This window comes from Hyla sarda, unplaced genomic scaffold (assembly GCF_029499605.1).
Source record: "Hyla sarda isolate aHylSar1 unplaced genomic scaffold, aHylSar1.hap1 scaffold_1940, whole genome shotgun sequence".
Classification (NCBI taxonomy): Eukaryota; Metazoa; Chordata; class Amphibia; order Anura; family Hylidae; genus Hyla; species Hyla sarda.
In genome coordinates, this window is record NW_026608596.1 from 38,814 (window position 1) to 61,508 (window position 22,695).

The 22,695-nt window shown below is 46.1% G+C and overlaps 10 non-coding genes across 10 annotated transcripts; all 10 read right to left on the minus strand.

Moving 5' to 3' along the window:
* Positions 1 to 1,923: 1,923 nt before the first annotated feature.
* LOC130316583 (U2 spliceosomal RNA) lies at positions 1,924 to 2,114 on the minus strand. Its single transcript, XR_008863881.1, has one exon. It is a non-coding gene; the product is annotated as a U2 spliceosomal RNA (small nuclear RNA).
* A 2,090-nt stretch (positions 2,115 to 4,204) lies between these two features.
* On the minus strand, positions 4,205 to 4,395 carry LOC130316584 (U2 spliceosomal RNA). Its single transcript, XR_008863882.1, has one exon. It is a non-coding gene; the product is annotated as a U2 spliceosomal RNA (small nuclear RNA).
* A 2,065-nt stretch (positions 4,396 to 6,460) lies between these two features.
* LOC130316585 (U2 spliceosomal RNA) lies at positions 6,461 to 6,651 on the minus strand. Its single transcript, XR_008863883.1, has one exon. It is a non-coding gene; the product is annotated as a U2 spliceosomal RNA (small nuclear RNA).
* A 2,088-nt stretch (positions 6,652 to 8,739) lies between these two features.
* Positions 8,740 to 8,930, minus strand: LOC130316587 (U2 spliceosomal RNA). The gene has a single exon (XR_008863885.1). It is a non-coding gene; the product is annotated as a U2 spliceosomal RNA (small nuclear RNA).
* Positions 8,931 to 11,020: 2,090 nt separating this feature from the next.
* On the minus strand, positions 11,021 to 11,211 carry LOC130316588 (U2 spliceosomal RNA). Its single transcript, XR_008863886.1, has one exon. It is a non-coding gene; the product is annotated as a U2 spliceosomal RNA (small nuclear RNA).
* A 2,090-nt stretch (positions 11,212 to 13,301) lies between these two features.
* On the minus strand, positions 13,302 to 13,492 carry LOC130316589 (U2 spliceosomal RNA). The gene has a single exon (XR_008863887.1). It is a non-coding gene; the product is annotated as a U2 spliceosomal RNA (small nuclear RNA).
* Positions 13,493 to 15,581: 2,089 nt separating this feature from the next.
* Positions 15,582 to 15,772, minus strand: LOC130316591 (U2 spliceosomal RNA). Its single transcript, XR_008863888.1, has one exon. It is a non-coding gene; the product is annotated as a U2 spliceosomal RNA (small nuclear RNA).
* Positions 15,773 to 17,859: 2,087 nt separating this feature from the next.
* Positions 17,860 to 18,050, minus strand: LOC130316592 (U2 spliceosomal RNA). Its single transcript, XR_008863889.1, has one exon. It is a non-coding gene; the product is annotated as a U2 spliceosomal RNA (small nuclear RNA).
* Positions 18,051 to 20,139: 2,089 nt separating this feature from the next.
* On the minus strand, positions 20,140 to 20,330 carry LOC130316593 (U2 spliceosomal RNA). The gene has a single exon (XR_008863890.1). It is a non-coding gene; the product is annotated as a U2 spliceosomal RNA (small nuclear RNA).
* Positions 20,331 to 22,422: 2,092 nt separating this feature from the next.
* Positions 22,423 to 22,613, minus strand: LOC130316596 (U2 spliceosomal RNA). Its single transcript, XR_008863893.1, has one exon. It is a non-coding gene; the product is annotated as a U2 spliceosomal RNA (small nuclear RNA).
* Between the last annotated feature and the right edge of the window lie 82 nt (positions 22,614 to 22,695).

The following is a 22,695-nucleotide window of genomic DNA, read 5'->3' on the forward strand; positions in this document are numbered from 1 at the left end:
CAAGACAGGGGCCCATTGCACTCCCACGGGGCCTTTTTAAATGCAATCCATAACCCGGATTTGCCAGGAACCCTTCTTACTCCTCCTACTTGCATGTGACACTGGGCTTAGGATCTGCATAGGAAACACACACACAAGCACACACCTACCTTTGTTGCCTGCAGATGCCTCCTTGGCTGTCCCCAAACGGTATCAAACCAACACCCACGGGAAGCTGTAAGCATAGAGGACATGCCTGCACCCCATTGGACTTACCTGTGTGGGTTAAATCCGGGTTATTTGACAACCTATGGCGGTGATGGTTCTGCTCAGGCAGAGCAGTGCTGATGCTCCTCATAAAGCTGTCGCTGCTGTGAAGGTTCTAGGTGACATCACAAATCCCTTTGGTTACATACACAACAAAGCTGGGTTGTTGTTGTTTACACTCTGCAAGGCCTGTGGAAGTGAGTGACATCATAGCACTGTAGTTCTGAGGGTTCAAGATGGATGCAACAATCTCCTGTTGCTTCTATGAAGGCCGTAATAGACGACATCACCAAACAGCTCCATAGTCACATACACAGCAAAGGAGAGATGTTGTTTACACCTAGTGATGTCAGTGGTATTGAGTGACATCACAGCACAGTGCTAAGGCTCCTGGGCCTGGACACAGCAGCGGCTGCAATATCTCAACGGAGAATACGTTTATATCTATGTGTGTGTGTGCGCATATATATATATATATATATATATATATATATATATATATATATTTCTCCGCCGAAATCACTTTTAAACCCATTTCCACCTTTTTTTCCCTTCTCTTCCTCTTACTTTTTTTTCACGTTTTTTTACGTTTTTCTCCTTTTCGCCTCTTTTCTGGGCGTATTATTCTTCTTTTTCTTCTTTTTTTTCGTCTAATGCATACCCCATCAGTGCAGCAATGCTTATTCAATACCGCCAGCAGATGGAGACACTGGGGGATAATTTTCTAAGGATTTATACTGATTTTTCCTGTCTGAATTTGTCGCACAGAAAGTTGCAGGCCAAATATGTGTGACATTTCTGCGACTTTAGCTTCTAGAGCATTTTTACAACATTATACATAGGTGCTGAATACATAAAAAGCGACTGTTCAGCGACAGACAAGTCGCATCGGCTGAAAGTAGGCCAGAATGTCAGTCCATGTTGGAGCAGGTTTAGATACAGTCTAAAGCATAGATCTCAAAGTCTGTGCACAGAATTTAGCAAGGGCCTCGCACCTTTTGATGCATCAGGTAGGTGCACAATAGCATAGCCTAACCCTCTGTACTTTGGTCTATATTGATGCGGGACATAGACAGCCAGCTGATGACCAATCCATTAGTGCAATGGATGGCTGGAAGCATTTGTCTTTGCCTTTGCAATACCACAGAAGCAATGCATGGTCAATGTACAGCAATGACACACCTGTGTGAACAGCCAGGAGACCCCCCCCCCCCATGTTATGTTACATAGTTACATAGTTAGTACGGTCGAAAAAAGACATATGTCCATCACGTTCAACCAGGGAATTAAGGGGTAGGGGTGTGGCGCGATATTGGGGAAGGGATGAGATTTTATATTTCTTCATAAGCATTAATCTTATTTTGTCAATTAGGAACATTCAGCACCCACCCGCTATCAAGGCAGCTGCCTATCATGTCATGCCCTACCTGCACAGGTGTGCTGGCTACTCAAATGATCCAATTAAGGAGGCCATTTAGTCAGCAGCAGCAGAAGTCCTGTGCCTGGACGCTCCAACAGGGGCCAGACACAAGCAGAAGCAGAAGCAGCAGAAGCAGCAGCAGCACCACCTTTTGTTTATTGGCTGCAGCAGCAGCAAGGCCCACAGGGCTGGCTAGCTGGCTAGCCAGCAAGCAGGTAGCAATGAAAGTAGGAATCTTTCTTTTTAACCCTGTAAGGGGGTGGTGCACTGTACCCGAAGATACTGCCATATCGGGTCAATGCATAGGGCGACGGAAGCAAGCTTCGAAATCGGCCCCCGTTCTCAAAAATCCATTTAATATATGGTCCCCAGATAGGGGACGTATCAGATATTAAACTGATAAGAACAGATACTACACTTGATCTTAGCCAAAAGGCCGAGAAGCGATAACCGTGAAAGGGGCGGGCCCAACAAGGTCCCCTTCATGGGCACTATCACTGCTTGCTGTCAGGGAGGCTGCCAGACAATTTTCCATGCACACTCTGGGCTGGGGGGCAGTCAACCACCAGTACACACAGCAGAACCTAAACCCATACCATTATTGCTAAGCAGCAAGACAGGGGCCCATTGCACTCCCACGGGGCCTTTTTAAATGCAATCCATAACCCGGATTTGCCAGGAACCCTTCTTACTCCTCCTACTTGCATGTGACACTGGGCTTAGGATCTGCATAGGAAACACACACACAAGCACACACCTACCTTTGTTGCCTGCAGATGCCTCCTTGGCTGTCCCCAAACGGTATCAAACCAACACCCACGGGAAGCTGTAAGCATAGAGGACATGCCTGCACCCCATTGGACTTACCTGTGTGGGTTAAATCCGGGTTATTTGACAACCTATGGCGGTGATGGTTCTGCTCAGGCAGAGCAGTGCTGATGCTCCTCATAAAGCTGTCGCTGCTGTGAAGGTTCTAGGTGACATCACAAATCCCTTTGGTTACATACACAACAAAGCTGGGTTGTTGTTGTTTACACTCTGCAAGGCCTGTGGAAGTGAGTGACATCATAGCACTGTAGTTCTGAGGGTTCAAGATGGATGCAACAATCTCCTGTTGCTTCTATGAAGGCCGTAATAGACGACATCACCAAACAGCTCCATAGTCACATACACAGCAAAGGAGAGATGTTGTTTACACCTAGTGATGTCAGTGGTATTGAGTGACATCACAGCACAGTGCTAAGGCTCCTGGGCCTGGACACAGCAGCGGCTGCAATATCTCAACGGAGAATACGTTTATATCTATGTGTGTGTGTGCGCATATATATATATATATATATATATATATATATATATATATATATTTCTCCGCCGAAATCACTTTTAAACCCATTTCCACCTTTTTTTCCCTTCTCTTCCTCTTACTTTTTTTTTCACGTTTTTTTACGTTTTTCTCCTTTTCGCCTCTTTTCTGGGCGTATTATTCTTCTTTTTCTTCTTTTTTTTCGTCTAATGCATACCCCATCAGTGCAGCAATGCTTATTCAATACCGCCAGCAGATGGAGACACTGGGGGATAATTTTCTAAGGATTTATACTGATTTTTCCTGTCTGAATTTGTCGCACAGAAAGTTGCAGGCCAAATATGTGTGACATTTCTGCGACTTTAGCTTCTAGAGCATTTTTACAACATTATACATAGGTGCTGAATACATAAAAAGCGACTGTTCAGCGACAGACAAGTCGCATCGGCTGAAAGTAGGCCAGAATGTCAGTCCATGTTGGAGCAGGTTTAGATACAGTCTAAAGCATAGATCTCAAAGTCTGTGCACAGAATTTAGCAAGGGCCTCGCACCTTCTGATGCATCAGGTAGGTGCACAATAGCATAGCCTAACCCTCTGTACTTTGGTCTATATTGATGCGGGACATAGACAGCCAGCTGATGACCAATCCATTAGTGCAATGGATGGCTGGAAGCATTTGTCTTTGCCTTTGCAATACCACAGAAGCAATGCATGGTCAATGTACAGCAATGACACACCTGTGTGAACAGCCAGGAGACCCCCCCCCCCCCCATGTTATGTTACATAGTTACATAGTTAGTACGGTCGAAAAAAGACATATGTCCATCACGTTCAACCAGGGAATTAAGGGGTAGGGGTGTGGCGCGATATTGGGGAAGGGATGAGATTTTATATTTCTTCATAAGCATTAATCTTATTTTGTCAATTAGGAACATTCAGCACCCACCCGCTATCAAGGCAGCTGCCTATCATGTCATGCCCTACCTGCACAGGTGTGCTGGCTACTCAAATGATCCAATTAAGGAGGCCATTTAGTCAGCAGCAGCAGAAGTCCTGTGCCTGGACGCTCCAACAGGGGCCAGACACAAGCAGAAGCAGAAGCAGCAGAAGCAGCAGCAGCACCACCTTTTGTTTATTGGCTGCAGCAGCAGCAAGGCCCACAGGGCTGGCTAGCTGGCTAGCCAGCAAGCAGGTAGCAATGAAAGTAGGAATCTTTCTTTTTAACCCTGTAAGGGGGTGGTGCACTGTACCCGAAGATACTGCCATATCGGGTCAATGCATAGGGCGACGGAAGCAAGCTTCGAAATCGGCCCCCGTTCTCAAAAATCCATTTAATATATGGTCCCCAGATAGGGGACGTATCAGATATTAAACTGATAAGAACAGATACTACACTTGATCTTAGCCAAAAGGCCGAGAAGCGATAACCGTGAAAGGGGCGGGCCCAACAAGGTCCCCTTCATGGGCACTATCACTGCTTGCTGTCAGGGAGGCTGCCAGACAATTTTCCATGCACACTCTGGGCTGGGGGGCAGTCAACCACCAGTACACACAGCAGAACCTAAACCCATACCATTATTGCTAAGCAGCAAGACAGGGGCCCATTGCACTCCCACGGGGCCTTTTTAAATGCAATCCATAACCCGGATTTGCCAGGAACCCTTCTTACTCCTCCTACTTGCATGTGACACTGGGCTTAGGATCTGCATAGGAAACACACACACAAGCACACACCTACCTTTGTTGCCTGCAGATGCCTCCTTGGCTGTCCCCAAACGGTATCAAACCAACACCCACGGGAAGCTGTAAGCATAGAGGACATGCCTGCACCCCATTGGACTTACCTGTGTGGGTTAAATCCGGGTTATTTGACAACCTATGGCGGTGATGGTTCTGCTCAGGCAGAGCAGTGCTGATGCTCCTCATAAAGCTGTCGCTGCTGTGAAGGTTCTAGGTGACATCACAAATCCCTTTGGTTACATACACAACAAAGCTGGGTTGTTGTTGTTTACACTCTGCAAGGCCTGTGGAAGTGAGTGACATCATAGCACTGTAGTTCTGAGGGTTCAAGATGGATGCAACAATCTCCTGTTGCTTCTATGAAGGCCGTAATAGACGACATCACCAAACAGCTCCATAGTCACATACACAGCAAAGGAGAGATGTTGTTTACACCTAGTGATGTCAGTGGTATTGAGTGACATCACAGCACAGTGCTAAGGCTCCTGGGCCTGGACACAGCAGCGGCTGCAATATCTCAACGGAGAATACGTTTATATCTATGTGTGTGTGTGCGCATATATATATATATATATATATATATATATATATATATATATATATATATATTTCTCCGCCGAAATCACTTTTAAACCCATTTCCACCTTTTTTTCCCTTCTCTTCCTCTTACTTTTTTTTCACGTTTTTTTACGTTTTTCTCCTTTTCGCCTCTTTTCTGGGCGTATTATTCTTCTTTTTCTTCTTTTTTTTCGTCTAATGCATACCCCATCAGTGCAGCAATGCTTATTCAATACCGCCAGCAGATGGAGACACTGGGGGATAATTTTCTAAGGATTTATACTGATTTTTCCTGTCTGAATTTGTCGCACAGAAAGTTGCAGGCCAAATATGTGTGACATTTCTGCGACTTTAGCTTCTAGAGCATTTTTACAACATTATACATAGGTGCTGAATACATAAAAAGCGACTGTTCAGCGACAGACAAGTCGCATCGGCTGAAAGTAGGCCAGAATGTCAGTCCATGTTGGAGCAGGTTTAGATACAGTCTAAAGCATAGATCTCAAAGTCTGTGCACAGAATTTAGCAAGGGCCTCGCACCTTCTGATGCATCAGGTAGGTGCACAATAGCATAGCCTAACCCTCTGTACTTTGGTCTATATTGATGCGGGACATAGACAGCCAGCTGATGACCAATCCATTAGTGCAATGGATGGCTGGAAGCATTTGTCTTTGCCTTTGCAATACCACAGAAGCAATGCATGGTCAATGTACAGCAATGACACACCTGTGTGAACAGCCAGGAGACCCCCCCCCCCCCCATGTTATGTTACATAGTTACATAGTTAGTACGGTCGAAAAAAGACATATGTCCATCACGTTCAACCAGGGAATTAAGGGGTAGGGGTGTGGCGCGATATTGGGGAAGGGATGAGATTTTATATTTCTTCATAAGCATTAATCTTATTTTGTCAATTAGGAACATTCAGCACCCACCCGCTATCAAGGCAGCTGCCTATCATGTCATGCCCTACCTGCACAGGTGTGCTGGCTACTCAAATGATCCAATTAAGGAGGCCATTTAGTCAGCAGCAGCAGAAGTCCTGTGCCTGGACGCTCCAACAGGGGCCAGACACAAGCAGAAGCAGAAGCAGCAGAAGCAGCAGCAGCAAGGCCCACAGGGCTGGCTAGCTGGCTAGCCAGCAAGCAGGTAGCAATGAAAGTAGGAATCTTTCTTTTTAACCCTGTAAGGGGGTGGTGCACTGTACCCGAAGATACTGCCATATCGGGTCAATGCATAGGGCGACGGAAGCAAGCTTCGAAATCGGCCCCCGTTCTCAAAAATCCATTTAATATATGGTCCCCAGATAGGGGACGTATCAGATATTAAACTGATAAGAACAGATACTACACTTGATCTTAGCCAAAAGGCCGAGAAGCGATAACCGTGAAAGGGGCGGGCCCAACAAGGTCCCCTTCATGGGCACTATCACTGCTTGCTGTCAGGGAGGCTGCCAGACAATTTTCCATGCACACTCTGGGCTGGGGGGCAGTCAACCACCAGTACACACAGCAGAACCTAAACCCATACCATTATTGCTAAGCAGCAAGACAGGGGCCCATTGCACTCCCACGGGGCCTTTTTAAATGCAATCCATAACCCGGATTTGCCAGGAACCCTTCTTACTCCTCCTACTTGCATGTGACACTGGGCTTAGGATCTGCATAGGAAACACACACACAAGCACACACCTACCTTTGTTGCCTGCAGATGCCTCCTTGGCTGTCCCCAAACGGTATCAAACCAACACCCACGGGAAGCTGTAAGCATAGAGGACATGCCTGCACCCCATTGGACTTACCTGTGTGGGTTAAATCCGGGTTATTTGACAACCTATGGCGGTGATGGTTCTGCTCAGGCAGAGCAGTGCTGATGCTCCTCATAAAGCTGTCGCTGCTGTGAAGGTTCTAGGTGACATCACAAATCCCTTTGGTTACATACACAACAAAGCTGGGTTGTTGTTGTTTACACTCTGCAAGGCCTGTGGAAGTGAGTGACATCATAGCACTGTAGTTCTGAGGGTTCAAGATGGATGCAACAATCTCCTGTTGCTTCTATGAAGGCCGTAATAGACGACATCACCAAACAGCTCCATAGTCACATACACAGCAAAGGAGAGATGTTGTTTACACCTAGTGATGTCAGTGGTATTGAGTGACATCACAGCACAGTGCTAAGGCTCCTGGGCCTGGACACAGCAGCGGCTGCAATATCTCAACGGAGAATACGTTTATATCTATGTGTGTGTGCGCATATATATATATATATATATATATATATATATATATATATATATATTTCTCCGCCGAAATCACTTTTAAACCCATTTCCACCTTTTTTTCCCTTCTCTTCCTCTTACTTTTTTTTCACGTTTTTTTACGTTTTTCTCCTTTTCGCCTCTTTTCTGGGCGTATTATTCTTCTTTTTCTTCTTTTTTTTCGTCTAATGCATACCCCATCAGTGCAGCAATGCTTATTCAATACCGCCAGCAGATGGAGACACTGGGGGATAATTTTCTAAGGATTTATACTGATTTTTCCTGTCTGAATTTGTCGCACAGAAAGTTGCAGGCCAAATATGTGTGACATTTCTGCGACTTTAGCTTCTAGAGCATTTTTACAACATTATACATAGGTGCTGAATACATAAAAAGCGACTGTTCAGCGACAGACAAGTCGCATCGGCTGAAAGTAGGCCAGAATGTCAGTCCATGTTGGAGCAGGTTTAGATACAGTCTAAAGCATAGATCTCAAAGTCTGTGCACAGAATTTAGCAAGGGCCTCGCACCTTCTGATGCATCAGGTAGGTGCACAATAGCATAGCCTAACCCTCTGTACTTTGGTCTATATTGATGCGGGACATAGACAGCCAGCTGATGACCAATCCATTAGTGCAATGGATGGCTGGAAGCATTTGTCTTTGCCTTTGCAATACCACAGAAGCAATGCATGGTCAATGTACAGCAATGACACACCTGTGTGAACAGCCAGGAGACCCCCCCCCCCCCATGTTATGTTACATAGTTACATAGTTAGTACGGTCGAAAAAAGACATATGTCCATCACGTTCAACCAGGGAATTAAGGGGTAGGGGTGTGGCGCGATATTGGGGAAGGGATGAGATTTTATATTTCTTCATAAGCATTAATCTTATTTTGTCAATTAGGAACATTCAGCACCCACCCGCTATCAAGGCAGCTGCCTATCATGTCATGCCCTACCTGCACAGGTGTGCTGGCTACTCAAATGATCCAATTAAGGAGGCCATTTAGTCAGCAGCAGCAGAAGTCCTGTGCCTGGACGCTCCAACAGGGGCCAGACACAAGCAGAAGCAGAAGCAGCAGAAGCAGCAGCAGCACCACCTTTTGTTTATTGGCTGCAGCAGCAGCAAGGCCCACAGGGCTGGCTAGCTGGCTAGCCAGCAAGCAGGTAGCAATGAAAGTAGGAATCTTTCTTTTTAACCCTGTAAGGGGGTGGTGCACTGTACCCGAAGATACTGCCATATCGGGTCAATGCATAGGGCGACGGAAGCAAGCTTCGAAATCGGCCCCCGTTCTCAAAAATCCATTTAATATATGGTCCCCAGATAGGGGACGTATCAGATATTAAACTGATAAGAACAGATACTACACTTGATCTTAGCCAAAAGGCCGAGAAGCGATAACCGTGAAAGGGGCGGGCCCAACAAGGTCCCCTTCATGGGCACTATCACTGCTTGCTGTCAGGGAGGCTGCCAGACAATTTTCCATGCACACTCTGGGCTGGGGGGCAGTCAACCACCAGTACACACAGCAGAACCTAAACCCATACCATTATTGCTAAGCAGCAAGACAGGGGCCCATTGCACTCCCACGGGGCCTTTTTAAATGCAATCCATAACCCGGATTTGCCAGGAACCCTTCTTACTCCTCCTACTTGCATGTGACACTGGGCTTAGGATCTGCATAGGAAACACACACACAAGCACACACCTACCTTTGTTGCCTGCAGATGCCTCCTTGGCTGTCCCCAAACGGTATCAAACCAACACCCACGGGAAGCTGTAAGCATAGAGGACATGCCTGCACCCCATTGGACTTACCTGTGTGGGTTAAATCCGGGTTATTTGACAACCTATGGCGGTGATGGTTCTGCTCAGGCAGAGCAGTGCTGATGCTCCTCATAAAGCTGTCGCTGCTGTGAAGGTTCTAGGTGACATCACAAATCCCTTTGGTTACATACACAACAAAGCTGGGTTGTTGTTGTTTACACTCTGCAAGGCCTGTGGAAGTGAGTGACATCATAGCACTGTAGTTCTGAGGGTTCAAGATGGATGCAACAATCTCCTGTTGCTTCTATGAAGGCCGTAATAGACGACATCACCAAACAGCTCCATAGTCACAGTCACATACACAGCAAAGGAGAGATGTTGTTTACACCTAGTGATGTCAGTGGTATTGAGTGACATCACAGCACAGTGCTAAGGCTCCTGGGCCTGGACACAGCAGCGGCTGCAATATCTCAACGGAGAATACGTTTATATCTATGTGTGTGTGTGCGCATATATATATATATATATATATATATATATATATATATATATATATTTCTCCGCCGAAATCACTTTTAAACCCATTTCCACCTTTTTTTCCCTTCTCTTCCTCTTACTTTTTTTTCACGTTTTTTTACGTTTTTCTCCTTTTCGCCTCTTTTCTGGGCGTATTATTCTTCTTTTTCTTCTTTTTTTTCGTCTAATGCATACCCCATCAGTGCAGCAATGCTTATTCAATACCGCCAGCAGATGGAGACACTGGGGGATAATTTTCTAAGGATTTATACTGATTTTTCCTGTCTGAATTTGTCGCACAGAAAGTTGCAGGCCAAATATGTGTGACATTTCTGCGACTTTAGCTTCTAGAGCATTTTTACAACATTATACATAGGTGCTGAATACATAAAAAGCGACTGTTCAGCGACAGACAAGTCGCATCGGCTGAAAGTAGGCCAGAATGTCAGTCCATGTTGGAGCAGGTTTAGATACAGTCTAAAGCATAGATCTCAAAGTCTGTGCACAGAATTTAGCAAGGGCCTCGCACCTTCTGATGCATCAGGTAGGTGCACAATAGCATAGCCTAACCCTCTGTACTTTGGTCTATATTGATGCGGGACATAGACAGCCAGCTGATGACCAATCCATTAGTGCAATGGATGGCTGGAAGCATTTGTCTTTGCCTTTGCAATACCACAGAAGCAATGCATGGTCAATGTACAGCAATGACACACCTGTGTGAACAGCCAGGAGACCCCCCCCCCCCCATGTTATGTTACATAGTTACATAGTTAGTACGGTCGAAAAAAGACATATGTCCATCACGTTCAACCAGGGAATTAAGGGGTAGGGGTGTGGCGCGATATTGGGGAAGGGATGAGATTTTATATTTCTTCATAAGCATTAATCTTATTTTGTCAATTAGGAACATTCAGCACCCACCCGCTATCAAGGCAGCTGCCTATCATGTCATGCCCTACCTGCACAGGTGTGCTGGCTACTCAAATGATCCAATTAAGGAGGCCATTTAGTCAGCAGCAGCAGAAGTCCTGTGCCTGGACGCTCCAACAGGGGCCAGACACAAGCAGAAGCAGCAGAAGCAGCAGCAGCACCACCTTTTGTTTATTGGCTGCAGCAGCAGCAAGGCCCACAGGGCTGGCTAGCTGGCTAGCCAGCAAGCAGGTAGCAATGAAAGTAGGAATCTTTCTTTTTAACCCTGTAAGGGGGTGGTGCACTGTACCCGAAGATACTGCCATATCGGGTCAATGCATAGGGCGACGGAAGCAAGCTTCGAAATCGGCCCCCGTTCTCAAAAATCCATTTAATATATGGTCCCCAGATAGGGGACGTATCAGATATTAAACTGATAAGAACAGATACTACACTTGATCTTAGCCAAAAGGCCGAGAAGCGATAACCGTGAAAGGGGCGGGCCCAACAAGGTCCCCTTCATGGGCACTATCACTGCTTGCTGTCAGGGAGGCTGCCAGACAATTTTCCATGCACACTCTGGGCTGGGGGGCAGTCAACCACCAGTACACACAGCAGAACCTAAACCCATACCATTATTGCTAAGCAGCAAGACAGGGGCCCATTGCACTCCCACGGGGCCTTTTTAAATGCAATCCATAACCCGGATTTGCCAGGAACCCTTCTTACTCCTCCTACTTGCATGTGACACTGGGCTTAGGATCTGCATAGGAAACACACACACAAGCACACACCTACCTTTGTTGCCTGCAGATGCCTCCTTGGCTGTCCCCAAACGGTATCAAACCAACACCCACGGGAAGCTGTAAGCATAGAGGACATGCCTGCACCCCATTGGACTTACCTGTGTGGGTTAAATCCGGGTTATTTGACAACCTATGGCGGTGATGGTTCTGCTCAGGCAGAGCAGTGCTGATGCTCCTCATAAAGCTGTCGCTGCTGTGAAGGTTCTAGGTGACATCACAAATCCCTTTGGTTACATACACAACAAAGCTGGGTTGTTGTTGTTTACACTCTGCAAGGCCTGTGGAAGTGAGTGACATCATAGCACTGTAGTTCTGAGGGTTCAAGATGGATGCAACAATCTCCTGTTGCTTCTATGAAGGCCGTAATAGACGACATCACCAAACAGCTCCATAGTCACATACACAGCAAAGGAGAGATGTTGTTTACACCTAGTGATGTCAGTGGTATTGAGTGACATCACAGCACAGTGCTAAGGCTCCTGGGCCTGGACACAGCAGCGGCTGCAATATCTCAACGGAGAATACGTTTATATCTATGTGTGTGTGTGCGCATATATATATATATATATATATATATATATATATATATATATATATTTCTCCGCCGAAATCACTTTTAAACCCATTTCCACCTTTTTTTCCCTTCTCTTCCTCTTACTTTTTTTTCACGTTTTTTTACGTTTTTCTCCTTTTCGCCTCTTTTCTGGGCGTATTATTCTTCTTTTTCTTCTTTTTTTTCGTCTAATGCATACCCCATCAGTGCAGCAATGCTTATTCAATACCGCCAGCAGATGGAGACACTGGGGGATAATTTTCTAAGGATTTATACTGATTTTTCCTGTCTGAATTTGTCGCACAGAAAGTTGCAGGCCAAATATGTGTGACATTTCTGCGACTTTAGCTTCTAGAGCATTTTTACAACATTATACATAGGTGCTGAATACATAAAAAGCGACTGTTCAGCGACAGACAAGTCGCATCGGCTGAAAGTAGGCCAGAATGTCAGTCCATGTTGGAGCAGGTTTAGATACAGTCTAAAGCATAGATCTCAAAGTCTGTGCACAGAATTTAGCAAGGGCCTCGCACCTTCTGATGCATCAGGTAGGTGCACAATAGCATAGCCTAACCCTCTGTACTTTGGTCTATATTGATGCGGGACATAGACAGCCAGCTGATGACCAATCCATTAGTGCAATGGATGGCTGGAAGCATTTGTCTTTGCCTTTGCAATACCACAGAAGCAATGCATGGTCAATGTACAGCAATGACACACCTGTGTGAACAGCCAGGAGACCCCCCCCCCCCCATGTTATGTTACATAGTTACATAGTTAGTACGGTCGAAAAAAGACATATGTCCATCACGTTCAACCAGGGAATTAAGGGGTAGGGGTGTGGCGCGATATTGGGGAAGGGATGAGATTTTATATTTCTTCATAAGCATTAATCTTATTTTGTCAATTAGGAACATTCAGCACCCACCCGCTATCAAGGCAGCTGCCTATCATGTCATGCCCTACCTGCACAGGTGTGCTGGCTACTCAAATGATCCAATTAAGGAGGCCATTTAGTCAGCAGCAGCAGAAGTCCTGTGCCTGGACGCTCCAACAGGGGCCAGACACAAGCAGAAGCAGAAGCAGCAGAAGCAGCAGCAGCACCACCTTTTGTTTATTGGCTGCAGCAGCAGCAAGGCCCACAGGGCTGGCTAGCTGGCTAGCCAGCAAGCAGGTAGCAATGAAAGTAGGAATCTTTCTTTTTAACCCTGTAAGGGGGTGGTGCACTGTACCCGAAGATACTGCCATATCGGGTCAATGCATAGGGCGACGGAAGCAAGCTTCGAAATCGGCCCCCGTTCTCAAAAATCCATTTAATATATGGTCCCCAGATAGGGGACGTATCAGATATTAAACTGATAAGAACAGATACTACACTTGATCTTAGCCAAAAGGCCGAGAAGCGATAACCGTGAAAGGGGCGGGCCCAACAAGGTCCCCTTCATGGGCACTATCACTGCTTGCTGTCAGGGAGGCTGCCAGACAATTTTCCATGCACACTCTGGGCTGGGGGGCAGTCAACCACCAGTACACACAGCAGAACCTAAACCCATACCATTATTGCTAAGCAGCAAGACAGGGGCCCATTGCACTCCCACGGGGCCTTTTTAAATGCAATCCATAACCCGGATTTGCCAGGAACCCTTCTTACTCCTCCTACTTGCATGTGACACTGGGCTTAGGATCTGCATAGGAAACACACACACAAGCACACACCTACCTTTGTTGCCTGCAGATGCCTCCTTGGCTGTCCCCAAACGGTATCAAACCAACACCCACGGGAAGCTGTAAGCATAGAGGACATGCCTGCACCCCATTGGACTTACCTGTGTGGGTTAAATCCGGGTTATTTGACAACCTATGGCGGTGATGGTTCTGCTCAGGCAGAGCAGTGCTGATGCTCCTCATAAAGCTGTCGCTGCTGTGAAGGTTCTAGGTGACATCACAAATCCCTTTGGTTACATACACAACAAAGCTGGGTTGTTGTTGTTTACACTCTGCAAGGCCTGTGGAAGTGAGTGACATCATAGCACTGTAGTTCTGAGGGTTCAAGATGGATGCAACAATCTCCTGTTGCTTCTATGAAGGCCGTAATAGACGACATCACCAAACAGCTCCATAGTCACATACACAGCAAAGGAGAGATGTTGTTTACACCTAGTGATGTCAGTGGTATTGAGTGACATCACAGCACAGTGCTAAGGCTCCTGGGCCTGGACACAGCAGCGGCTGCAATATCTCAACGGAGAATACGTTTATATCTATGTGTGTGTGTGCGCATATATATATATATATATATATATATATATATATATATATATATATTTCTCCGCCGAAATCACTTTTAAACCCATTTCCACCTTTTTTTCCCTTCTCTTCCTCTTACTTTTTTTTCACGTTTTTTTACGTTTTTCTCCTTTTCGCCTCTTTTCTGGGCGTATTATTCTTCTTTTTCTTCTTTTTTTTCGTCTAATGCATACCCCATCAGTGCAGCAATGCTTATTCAATACCGCCAGCAGATGGAGACACTGGGGGATAATTTTCTAAGGATTTATACTGATTTTTCCTGTCTGAATTTGTCGCACAGAAAGTTGCAGGCCAAATATGTGTGACATTTCTGCGACTTTAGCTTCTAGAGCATTTTTACAACATTATACATAGGTGCTGAATACATAAAAAGCGACTGTTCAGCGACAGACAAGTCGCATCGGCTGAAAGTAGGCCAGAATGTCAGTCCATGTTGGAGCAGGTTTAGATACAGTCTAAAGCATAGATCTCAAAGTCTGTGCACAGAATTTAGCAAGGGCCTCGCACCTTCTGATGCATCAGGTAGGTGCACAATAGCATAGCCTAACCCTCTGTACTTTGGTCTATATTGATGCGGGACATAGACAGCCAGCTGATGACCAATCCATTAGTGCAATGGATGGCTGGAAGCATTTGTCTTTGCCTTTGCAATACCACAGAAGCAATGCATGGTCAATGTACAGCAATGACACACCTGTGTGAACAGCCAGGAGACCCCCCCCCCCCCCATGTTATGTTACATAGTTACATAGTTAGTACGGTCGAAAAAAGACATATGTCCATCACGTTCAACCAGGGAATTAAGGGGTAGGGGTGTGGCGCGATATTGGGGAAGGGATGAGATTTTATATTTCTTCATAAGCATTAATCTTATTTTGTCAATTAGGAACATTCAGCACCCACCCGCTATCAAGGCAGCTGCCTATCATGTCATGCCCTACCTGCACAGGTGTGCTGGCTACTCAAATGATCCAATTAAGGAGGCCATTTAGTGCAGCAGCAGAAGTCCTGTGCCTGGACGCTCCAACAGGGGCCAGACACAAGCAGAAGCAGAAGCAGCAGAAGCAGCAGCAGCACCACCTTTTGTTTATTGGCTGCAGCAGCAGCAAGGCCCACAGGGCTGGCTAGCTGGCTAGCCAGCAAGCAGGTAGCAATGAAAGTAGGAATCTTTCTTTTTAACCCTGTAAGGGGGTGGTGCACTGTACCCGAAGATACTGCCATATCGGGTCAATGCATAGGGCGACGGAAGCAAGCTTCGAAATCGGCCCCCGTTCTCAAAAATCCATTTAATATATGGTCCCCAGATAGGGGACGTATCAGATATTAAACTGATAAGAACAGATACTACACTTGATCTTAGCCAAAAGGCCGAGAAGCGATAACCGTGAAAGGGGCGGGCCCAACAAGGTCCCCTTCATGGGCACTATCACTGCTTGCTGTCAGGGAGGCTGCCAGACAATTTTCCATGCACACTCTGGGCTGGGGGGCAGTCAACCACCAGTACACACAGCAGAACCTAAACCCATACCATTATTGCTAAGCAGCAAGACAGGGGCCCATTGCACTCCCACGGGGCCTTTTTAAATGCAATCCATAACCCGGATTTGCCAGGAACCCTTCTTACTCCTCCTACTTGCATGTGACACTGGGCTTAGGATCTGCATAGGAAACACACACACAAGCACACACCTACCTTTGTTGCCTGCAGATGCCTCCTTGGCTGTCCCCAAACGGTATCAAACCAACACCCACGGGAAGCTGTAAGCATAGAGGACATGCCTGCACCCCATTGGACTTACCTGTGTGGGTTAAATCCGGGTTATTTGACAACCTATGGCGGTGATGGTTCTGCTCAGGCAGAGCAGTGCTGATGCTCCTCATAAAGCTGTCGCTGCTGTGAAGGTTCTAGGTGACATCACAAATCCCTTTGGTTACATACACAACAAAGCTGGGTTGTTGTTGTTTACACTCTGCAAGGCCTGTGGAAGTGAGTGACATCATAGCACTGTAGTTCTGAGGGTTCAAGATGGATGCAACAATCTCCTGTTGCTTCTATGAAGGCCGTAATAGACGACATCACCAAACAGCTCCATAGTCACATACACAGCAAAGGAGAGATGTTGTTTACACCTAGTGATGTCAGTGGTATTGAGTGACATCACAGCACAGTGCTAAGGCTCCTGGGCCTGGACACAGCAGCGGCTGCAATATCTCAACGGAGAATACGTTTATATCTATGTGTGTGTGTGCGCATATATATATATATATATATATATATATATATATATATATATATTTCTCCGCCGAAATCACTTTTAAACCCATTTCCACCTTTTTTTCCCTTCTCTTCCTCTTACTTTTTTTTCACGTTTTTTTACGTTTTTCTCCTTTTCGCCTCTTTTCTGGGCGTATTATTCTTCTTTTTCTTCTTTTTTTTCGTCTAATGCATACCCCATCAGTGCAGCAATGCTTATTCAATACCGCCAGCAGATGGAGACACTGGGGGATAATTTTCTAAGGATTTATACTGATTTTTCCTGTCTGAATTTGTCGCACAGAAAGTTGCAGGCCAAATATGTGTGACATTTCTGCGACTTTAGCTTCTAGAGCATTTTTACAACATTATACATAGGTGCTGAATACATAAAAAGCGACTGTTCAGCGACAGACAAGTCGCATCGGCTGAAAGTAGGCCAGAATGTCAGTCCATGTTGGAGCAGGTTTAGATACAGTCTAAAGCATAGATCTCAAAGTCTGTGCACAGAATTAGCAAGGGCCTCGCACCTTCTGATGCATCAGGTAGGTGCACAATAGCATAGCCTAACCCTCTGTACTTTGGTCTATATTGATGCGGGACATAGACAGCCAGCTGATGACCAATCCATTAGTGCAATGGATGGCTGGAAGCATTTGTCTTTGCCTTTGCAATACCACAGAAGCAATGCATGGTCAATGTACAGCAATGACACACCTGTGTGAACAGCCAGGAGACCCCCCCCCCCCCATGTTATGTTACATAGTTACATAGTTAGTACGGTCGAAAAAAGACATATGTCCATCACGTTCAACCAGGGAATTAAGGGGTAGGGGTGTGGCGCGATATTGGGGAAGGGATGAGATTTTATATTTCTTCATAAGCATTAATCTTATTTTGTCAATTAGGAACATTCAGCACCCACCCGCTATCAAGGCAGCTGCCTATCATGTCATGCCCTACCTGCACAGGTGTGCTGGCTACTCAAATGATCCAATTAAGGAGGCCATTTAGTCAGCAGCAGCAGAAGTCCTGTGCCTGGACGCTCCAACAGGGGCCAGACACAAGCAGAAGCAGAAGCAGCAGAAGCAGCAGCAGCACCACCTTTTGTTTATTGGCTGCAGCAGCAGCAAGGCCCACAGGGCTGGCTAGCTGGCTAGCCAGCAAGCAGGTAGCAATGAAAGTAGGAATCTTTCTTTTTAACCCTGTAAGGGGGTGGTGCACTGTACCCGAAGATACTGCCATATCGGGTCAATGCATAGGGCGACGGAAGCAAGCTTCGAAATCGGCCCCCGTTCTCAAAAATCCATTTAATATATGGTCCCCAGATAGGGGACGTATCAGATATTAAACTGATAAGAACAGATACTACACTTGATCTTAGCCAAAAGGCCGAGAAGCGATAACCGTGAAAGGGGCGGGCCCAACAAGGTCCCCTTCATGGGCACTATCACTGCTTGCTGTCAGGGAGGCTGCCAGACAATTTTCCATGCACACTCTGGGCTGGGGGGCAGTCAACCACCAGTACACACAGCAGAACCTAAACCCATACCATTATTGCTAAGCAGCAAGACAGGGGCCCATTGCACTCCCACGGGGCCTTTTTAAATGCAATCCATAACCCGGATTTGCCAGGAACCCTTCTTACTCCTCCTACTTGCATGTGACACTGGGCTTAGGATCTGCATAGGAAACACACACACAAGCACACACCTACCTTTGTTGCCTGCAGATGCCTCCTTGGCTGTCCCCAAACGGTATCAAACCAACACCCACGGGAAGCTGTAAGCATAGAGGACATGCCTGCACCCCATTGGACTTACCTGTGTGGGTTAAATCCGGGTTATTTGACAACCTATGGCGGTGATGGTTCTGCTCAGGCAGAGCAGTGCTGATGCTCCTCATAAAGCTGTCGCTGCTGTGAAGGTTCTAGGTGACATCACAAATCCCTTTGGTTACATACACAACAAAGCTGGGTTGTTGTTGTTTACACTCTGCAAGGCCTGTGGAAGTGAGTGACATCATAGCACTGTAGTTCTGAGGGTTCAAGATGGATGCAACAATCTCCTGTTGCTTCTATGAAGGCCGTAATAGACGACATCACCAAACAGCTCCATAGTCACATACACAGCAAAGGAGAGATGTTGTTTACACCTAGTGATGTCAGTGGTATTGAGTGACATCACAGCACAGTGCTAAGGCTCCTGGGCCTGGACACAGCAGCGGCTGCAATATCTCAACGGAGAATACGTTTATATCTATGTGTGTGTGTGCGCATATATATATATATATATATATATATATATATATATATATATATATTCTCCGCCGAAATCACTTTTAAACCCATTTCCACCTTTTTTTCCCTTCTCTTCCTCTTACTTTTTTTTCACGTTTTTTTACGTTTTTCTCCTTTTCGCCTCTTTTCTGGGCGTATTATTCTTCTTTTTCTTCTTTTTTTTCGTCTAATGCATACCCCATCAGTGCAGCAATGCTTATTCAATACCGCCAGCAGATGGAGACACTGGGGGATAATTTTCTAAGGATTTATACTGATTTTTCCTGTCTGAATTTGTCGCACAGAAAGTTGCAGGCCAAATATGTGTGACATTTCTGCGACTTTAGCTTCTAGAGCATTTTTACAACATTATACATAGGTGCTGAATACATAAAAAGCGACTGTTCAGCGACAGACAAGTCGCATCGGCTGAAAGTAGGCCAGAATGTCAGTCCATGTTGGAGCAGGTTTAGATACAGTCTAAAGCATAGATCTCAAAGTCTGTGCACAGAATTTAGCAAGGGCCTCGCACCTTCTGATGCATCAGGTAGGTGCACAATAGCATAGCCTAACCCTCTGTACTTTGGTCTATATTGATGCGGGACATAGACAGCCAGCTGATGACCAATCCATTAGTGCAATGGATGGCTGGAAGCATTTGTCTTTGCCTTTGCAATACCACAGAAGCAATGCATGGTCAATGTACAGCAATGACACACCTGTGTGAACAGCCAGGAGACCCCCCCCCCCCCATGTTATGTTACATAGTTACATAGTTAGTACGGTCGAAAAAAGACATATGTCCATCACGTTCAACCAGGGAATTAAGGGGTAGGGGTGTGGCGCGATATTGGGGAAGGGATGAGATTTTATATTTCTTCATAAGCATTAATCTTATTTTGTCAATTAGGAACATTCAGCACCCACCCGCTATCAAGGCAGCTGCCTATCATGTCATGCCCTACCTGCACAGGTGTGCTGGCTACTCAAATGATCCAATTAAGGAGGCCATTTAGTCAGCAGCAGCAGAAGTCCTGTGCCTGGACGCTCCAACAGGGGCCAGACACAAGCAGAAGCAGAAGCAGCAGAAGCAGCAGCAGCACCACCTTTTGTTTATTGGCTGCAGCAGCAGCAAGGCCCACAGGGCTGGCTAGCTGGCTAGCCAGCAAGCAGGTAGCAATGAAAGTAGGAATCTTTCTTTTTAACCCTGTAAGGGGGTGGTGCACTGTACCCGAAGATACTGCCATATCGGGTCAATGCATAGGGCGACGGAAGCAAGCTTCGAAATCGGCCCCCGTTCTCAAAAATCCATTTAATATATGGTCCCCAGATAGGGGACGTATCAGATATTAAACTGATAAGAACAGATACTACACTTGATCTTAGCCAAAAGGCCGAGAAGCGATAACCGTGAAAGGGGCGGGCCCAACAAGGTCCCCTTCATGGGCACTATCACTGCTTGCTGTCAGGGAGGCTGCCAGACAATTTTCCATGCACACTCTGGGCTGGGGGGCAGTCAACCACCAGTACACACAGCAGAACCTAAACCCATACCATTATTGCTAAGCAGCAAGACAGGGGCCCATTGCACTCCCACGGGGCCTTTTTAAATGCAATCCATAACCCGGATTTGCCAGGAACCCTTCTTACTCCTCCTACTTGCATGTGACACTGGGCTTAGGATCTGCATAGGAAACACACACACAAGCACACACCTACCTTTGTTGCCTGCAGATGCCTCCTTGGCTGTCCCCAAACGGTATCAAACCAACACCCACGGGAAGCTGTAAGCATAGAGGACATGCCTGCACCCCATTGGACTTACCTGTGTGGGTTAAATCCGGGTTATTTGACAACCTATGGCGGTGATGGTTCTGCTCAGGCAGAGCAGTGCTGATGCTCCTCATAAAGCTGTCGCTGCTGTGAAGGTTCTAGGTGACATCACAAATCCCTTTGGTTACATACACAACAAAGCTGGGTTGTTGTTGTTTACACTCTGCAAGGCCTGTGGAAGTGAGTGACATCATAGCACTGTAGTTCTGAGGGTTCAAGATGGATGCAACAATCTCCTGTTGTTGCTTCTATGAAGGCCGTAATAGACGACATCACCAAACAGCTCCATAGTCACATACACAGCAAAGGAGAGATGTTGTTTACACCTAGTGATGTCAGTGGTATTGAGTGACATCACAGCACAGTGCTAAGGCTCCTGGGCCTGGACACAGCAGCGGCTGCAATATCTCAACGGAGAATACGTTTATATCTATGTGTGTGTGTGCGCATATATATATATATATATATATATATATATATATATATATATATTTCTCCGCCGAAATCACTTTTAAACCCATTTCCACCTTTTTTTCCCTTCTCTTCCTCTTACTTTTTTTTCACGTTTTTTTACGTTTTTCTCCTTTTCGCCTCTTTTCTGGGCGTATTATTCTTCTTTTTCTTCTTTTTTTTCGTCTAATGCATACCCCATCAGTGCAGCAATGCTTATTCAATACCGCCAGCAGATGGAGACACTGGGGGATAATTTTCTAAGGATTTATACTGATTTTTCCTGTCTGAATTTGTCGCACAGAAAGTTGCAGGCCAAATATGTGTGACATTTCTGCGACTTTAGCTTCTAGAGCATTTTTACAACATTATACATAGGTGCTGAATACATAAAAAGCGACTGTTCAGCGACAGACAAGTCGCATCGGCTGAAAGTAGGCCAGAATGTCAGTCCATGTTGGAGCAGGTTTAGATACAGTCTAAAGCATAGATCTCAAAGTCTGTGCACAGAATTTAGCAAGGGCCTCGCACCTTCTGATGCATCAGGTAGGTGCACAATAGCATAGCCTAACCCTCTGTACTTTGGTCTATATTGATGCGGGACATAGACAGCCAGCTGATGACCAATCCATTAGTGCAATGGATGGCTGGAAGCATTTGTCTTTGCCTTTGCAATACCACAGAAGCAATGCATGGTCAATGTACAGCAATGACACACCTGTGTGAACAGCCAGGAGACCCCCCCCCCCCCCATGTTATGTTACATAGTTACATAGTTAGTACGGTCGAAAAAAGACATATGTCCATCACGTTCAACCAGGGAATTAAGGGGTAGGGGTGTGGCGCGATATTGGGGAAGGGATGAGATTTTATATTTCTTCATAAGCATTAATCTTATTTTGTCAATTAGGAACATTCAGCACCCACCCGCTATCAAGGCAGCTGCCTATCATGTCATGCCCTACCTGCACAGGTGTGCTGGCTACTCAAATGATCCAATTAAGGAGGCCATTTAGTCAGCAGCAGCAGAAGTCCTGTGCCTGGACGCTCCAACAGGGGCCAGACACAAGCAGAAGCAGAAGCAGCAGAAGCAGCAGCAGCACCACCTTTTGTTTATTGGCTGCAGCAGCAGCAAGGCCCACAGGGCTGGCTAGCTGGCTAGCCAGCAAGCAGGTAGCAATGAAAGTAGGAATCTTTCTTTTTAACCCTGTAAGGGGGTGGTGCACTGTACCCGAAGATACTGCCATATCGGGTCAATGCATAGGGCGACGGAAGCAAGCTTCGAAATCGGCCCCCGTTCTCAAAAATCCATTTAATATATGGTCCCCAGATAGTGGACGTATCAGATATTAAACTGATAAGAACAGATACTACACTTGATCTTAGCCAAAAGGCCGAGAAGCGATAACCGTGAAAGGGGCGGGCCCAACAAGGTCCCCTTCATGGGCACTATCACTGCTTGCTGTCAGGGAGGCTGCCAGACAATTT